Here is a 5855-nt window from a genome sequence, read left to right on the forward strand (position 1 = left end):
AACAATTACTGGGTGATTTGGGAAATAATGGGTGATTTGGGAAATAATGGGTGATTTGGTTTAAACAATTCAAAGTATATGAACTGGGTATATATTATCACAAATGCAGATTTAAAATGACATGGTTGTTTTATGTTAAATATTTCCAGGTAGATTTAAACACATTTATTGTTCAGTAACAGACATGATATGGTTGTATTAACAATACATTGACAATATGCTTAAAACAGGTGTTCAACTTCATGTCCTGACAGGTATTTGCTCACTTTGCAGTTTATATATTACACACAGTATTTAAACTATATTTGCATTAAAATTAGTCACTGGAGCACGGTCATTAAAATTTTGAAATAAAACTTAATTGTGTTATTTTTGTTTATATTTATGTAAAGGATCTGCACTATCCTCAGAGTAAATTAGTGTTGTAAACTTTCCTCATTTAAGGACAGGGATTAATTAGTATGGTGAGGTCACGATTCCAAGTACCGAGTAGCTCAGTCGGTAGAGCATTAATCAGAATTCACAACCTCAGGATGATACCCATCACCACATCATAGGTTATCTGGGCAATTACAAAGTTAATAGAAAGTTGAAAAGGAATAATATCAAATGAAAAAGTGAAAGATCACATCTCAATGGTTGAAAGATGAACAATCAGGACATTATAAAAGTTGTGATATGCGAATAGCAAAAGTTAATATGCACTTTGGCTTTCTTTGCACAAAGTTTTGTAGTTTGGATGGAATACAAGTGAATAAGGTGAATTTAAATGATCTGATAGTAACCTCAAGTGTGTGGTTCCATGGGACAGCTTGTGTTCTTAGGAAGCTCAGACCATCCTGTGCTGTGATAGCTGTGTCTTTGGTCAAGACACTTTCCTCTGATGGCATGTGATGTGCCTCTGCATGATATTCAATGAGATAATCACCAGCTACTAAGCAGGAGACCTGCCTTCACATGATCTAAGCTGTTCATGTCAATAAACCTAGCAAACAAAACCAGAATGATAGTGAGAAGTTTAAGATAAAGGTATAGAGTATCTGTCCCCAATGATGTCTGAAACATTGACATTCCCATTGCTACACATGGAAACATGTGTAAAGACTAATACAACATTAGTCCTTGTATGGCTATACATTCTATCCAAACTTTATTTACCAATACTGCTGTGAGCAGGCTTGACTTGGAATGTAAAACAAATGAAAACACACAATCTTTTTTTCTAAAAAAACTATATTCATATTTTACTATTTTGAACTTGCCTGCTGTCTAGCAAAGCATTACAGTAAAATGTTATACTGATCATAGTTACACACACTCAGACCCTCAGACACATATAAACCAGGTATTGTTTTCATCTGCGATACATCACAAGGATGTGTCCAGATTATTGATAGATTACAAAACATTTTCTTACCCTACAATTATCAATCAAATAAGGTAGCACATTACAATCCATTCATAGGTAGACATTGGCACCTGTAATGACTAAATGCAGTATATTGAAAATCATTTTTTTTGTGTGGTATTCAAAATTTTTGAATTCAACTTGTTAAGTCTTTTATCTTATTCTCTTAATACAATTTGAAAACTATCATTCCCCTAAGGTACATTAATCATAGATATCCTCACCAGTAAGCTGTGTTTACTCAAGTGGAAGTCATGTATGATAGGAGAAGAGTAATGAAAAATGCCCTATCCCTAGTGGGGTTCAAACTAGCGACTCTTGGGTCTCCAGCCAAATACTCTCAGTCAGGGAAATTCCCACTAGCTGAAGCTAGCAAGGTGACCTGCCCTCTTCTACACATATACTTGTTGCTATAGTGTTTATCTGAAGTGGAGCCATTGTAAACAGCAATCTAAGTGTGCCCTACATATGTAATGATTGCAGCTTAAGCTCTCACAAAAGGAATAAACTTCAGCTGTTTAACAATTTGTGAAAAAATGCAAAAAGGGCATAAAGGAAACATAGTCAGAAAAAAGTCCAATGATTTTACCAACAACACTTCATGAAATCTTGACACATGTTGTCATGAAGAGATTCTATCTTAAGAAATTTAAACATACAGAAAAGCAACCTTACTTCAGTCTACACCTAATATTCCAGCAGTGTATACACAACATATACCTTGTAATATCTAGTTTATTTAGTAAAACTGATCGGCATTTTTCCTGAAGCCATACCATTACCATGATGCTATGCTATAGGAGATGCCAATGAAAATACTAGGTCATCATTTAATCTGTTACCATATTAAAAGGATGTAGAAATACAAAGTTAACAGATGTGGAAGTTCCACAAAAGTGGTGACCAGCAGGTAAGATAAAAGGATGGATTTTTAACATGTGTACAAGCATGATATCAACAAGCAATGAATCTAAATACAATGAAATAGTATGACATGTGTATATGTAATACAATGAAATAGTATGATATGTGTGTATGTAATACAATGAAATAGTATGATATTTGTGTATGTAATACAATGAAACAGTATGATATTTGTGTATGTAATACAATGAAACAGTATGATATTTGTGTATGTAATACAATGAAACAGTATGATATGTGTGTATGTAATACAATGAAACAGTATGATATTTGTGTATGTAATACAATGAAACAGTATGATATTTGTGTATGTAATACAATGAAACAGTATGATATTTGTGTATGTAATACAATGAAACAGTATGATATGTGTGTATGTAATAAAGTTATCTCATCAACAGGATAGTCCATACTGACATTTACATGAAACTGAATTATACAAGTCTCAAAAAAAAAAAATTTCACTTGTCAACACTACATTTTTCAAAACATCTGATTACAGCCTCAATATCCAAAGGTTCTACTTTCATTTACCCAGCTTCTCTGTATGTTTGGATTATGGCTTGACAAAATTGAAGGCTCTTGGTACAAGCCATTCTGCAGGTGATAAAAGTTTGTCTAAAAAACTTGACAGAACCATGAACCTATGACCTCTTTGGTAAAGAAAACAAAATATAATGTGACTTTTAAGTAAATTGGTAGGCATTGATAATTTGGTCATTTTTTGTGTTTAGGACCTAACATATTTCAAGGTTGCACAGATTGACCAGATAATAGATGTGAGACAATCCTTTATCATAATATGCTACTGACCTAGCATTGACACACTTAATAGTATCACTTATCATGGTTAAATTGCTGTTGTCACAGTAACAACACTAGTGTATGCTTGTTCAGTTCTTTGATTGTTTGACTATCTGAAAACATGTTAGCAGCATAGAGTTACTGGCCAGAAAGCAGAGTGGCACACCAGCATTGAGTTACTGGCCAGAAGGCAGAGTGGCACACCAGCATGGAGTTACTGGCCAAAAGGCAGAGTGGCACACCAGCACTGACTAGCCAGAAGGCAAAGTGGCACACCAGCACTGAGATACTAGCCAGAAGGCAAAGTGGCACCCCAGCACAGAGTTACTGGTCAGAAGGCTGAGTGGCACACCAGTACACACTGGCTATGAGTTAAGAATGGCACACCAGCAATAACTACTAGCCATAAGGCTGAGTGGCACACACACATAGAAATATTCTATCTGTCATAATGTGAAAATATCTGCTTAACACATTGCACTTGTCAATCATCCAATTATTTTTTAGAACATCACATCAGTATCATTGCATTTTACGATCAAAAGTCTGTGTAATATTGCTTGATCCTGAAATATTTCATTGTCCTCTTCAACCAGTTATTGTCATCAAAAGCTGTTTCTGTTACATTGCCCCTTCACTAACATTTTTTCCAATCTGATTTTAACCAAAATCAGAAATGGCTGACGGTGGTCAGTTTGAATAATTCAAATATAGAATGAACTGCTGACCATAAACTTGTTATAAAAGATCACAGTAATCTTTCACATCCAGAAACTGATGACTGACTTTGTATAAGGGGTCACTTTGACGACTTCTTGGTAATACTGCCGTGGGCGGGGATGACTGTTGATTTGGTCCCAGTAGCAGTTAGATTAATCACAGCTGGATTGATCATTCCTGGTATGTTGATGACGCTGGGTTGAGCATCCCATTTACTCTTTCTCTTCTTTTCATCTGAATAACAAAAACAATATCTTAACTGTAAAAAAGAACACTAGCTGGTATTACGAATATTTAATTTCATTTGTACACTAACAGTTTTGTAATATCTAAAAAAACACACCAATATGAGAAATTTAGTATTGGACCTTACAGAAAGTCAGGAATATAAAGCAGAAAGTCTGGTAAAATACAGTGGTCTATAAATATATTCATCCTGGAGGCTACAGTTCTGGGATCTACATTGTGTAATCAACATCAAAGGCTGATACAAACTGCTTATACAATACCTGATGGTCCATCTGAGGAGGGTTTCTTTGTACCAACCACAAATTCAATCTACAATTGAAAATAAAAGTTTCACAATGACAAAATTTCTGAATCAATTTTACCACAATTATTGACAATACCAATACAGTCACTTTATTAACAATACTGTAGTAAAATAATTTACAATGATCAGACAGATTCATAAGTTTGTGAAAATGTAGAACAATAAAGATTTGTTACGTTTCACTTTGTACTGCAATATTAACCTTCCAATTTAATTTTCAATACAACTTTTTAAATTGATCCTTTTTTAATATGATAAAACACAACATTTAGTATAGTTGCTCAAAACAGAAGTTAAGACTTCATCTTCTGATTGTCATGAAAGTGACATTTTATATTTTCCTTTTTCTAAAGAAAGCAAGAAAGGGTTGTATAATCATACTACTTTTTTGAAAGTCAGCATTCGATATCATTATCATCAAGTGTATTTTATCAAAGCGACAAGTGTTTATCATGATATGTGTTGAAGCTAAAATGTATCATTACAGCCCTAAAAGTAGACAATCAAGCTTTAAAAGATAATTTAAAAATTATTACATGTATACAATTGTAAAGTTTATAAGAACAGGATTTCCTCTCATGTACGTGACACTATAGTTCTACACTGTCAGTATACACATCAACAGATTTGTATACCTATATCTATCACATATTTGGCCTGTTGGGCCATGTCATCATATCGACATATGTAATAACAGTATTGTGGTGACAGAAATATGGAATTAATTGGACTTGTTAATTAAGTTCATATTATATCAACACTCATGCAAGATCATATTTATATATATGTATATTATATATAGCTATGAAGAAGAGTACTTCAAAGAAAGGAAGCATAGTAGATATGTGTATCTGTTATAGAAAACCTTGTCAGTATACCTTTGTTCTGTCCTTCTTTTCCTTTTCTCTTTTATTTACTTCAATTGTCTGAGCTTTATCTGAAATTCATAAAATATTTTATTATCACTTGCCATATCCCAAAATCCTAAATATATAGGATAAGTTTTGAGAGAGAATACATGTTCATAACTCAGAGCTGGATGTAGTGACTTTACATTGATGAGAAAGCTGACAAACCAGCATCTGAATATTGTGGAGTAAAATGTACTGTTTTGGGCGTATCTGTTTATTGAACGAACTGTAATTAATTAAGTATATGAGACCAATTAACTGCAAAATTTGCAAAGAAGATAAATAGTAAAGAGTTCTATAATGACTCTAGATCACAAACACAGAAATCAATTGTAATTCCTCATGTAAAGCTGTTTAGAAGTAATTTACAATTAGCAAACTTGAGAGGCTATTATTGGCAGTAGTCAAAATAGAAAATACAAGTAAACCTGTATCAAAAGCACAGATTCTAAGCTTCTAGTAAACATTTCTCTAATACTTGTCGCATGATATTTTATTCCTCTTGTATTATCATTTTTTAACATCCTAACAGTGA

General features: G+C 33.2%; 1 long non-coding RNA gene across 1 annotated transcript; it reads right to left on the minus strand.

Moving 5' to 3' along the window:
• Window positions 1-1122: 1122 nt before the first annotated feature.
• On the minus strand, window positions 1123-5374 carry LOC132559760 (uncharacterized). Its single transcript, XR_009554638.1, has 3 exons — window positions 5288-5374; window positions 4366-4414; window positions 1123-4090 (listed from the first exon to the last, which is right to left on the minus strand). It is a non-coding gene; the product is annotated as an uncharacterized LOC132559760 (long non-coding RNA).
• Between the last annotated feature and the right edge of the window lie 481 nt (window positions 5375-5855).

The sequence above is a fragment of the Ylistrum balloti genome, unplaced genomic scaffold, assembly GCF_031769215.1.
Source record: "Ylistrum balloti isolate Yb309-2 unplaced genomic scaffold, AGI_CSIRO_Ybal_v1 Utg370964, whole genome shotgun sequence".
NCBI classification, from domain to species: Eukaryota; Metazoa; Mollusca; class Bivalvia; order Pectinida; family Pectinidae; genus Ylistrum; species Ylistrum balloti.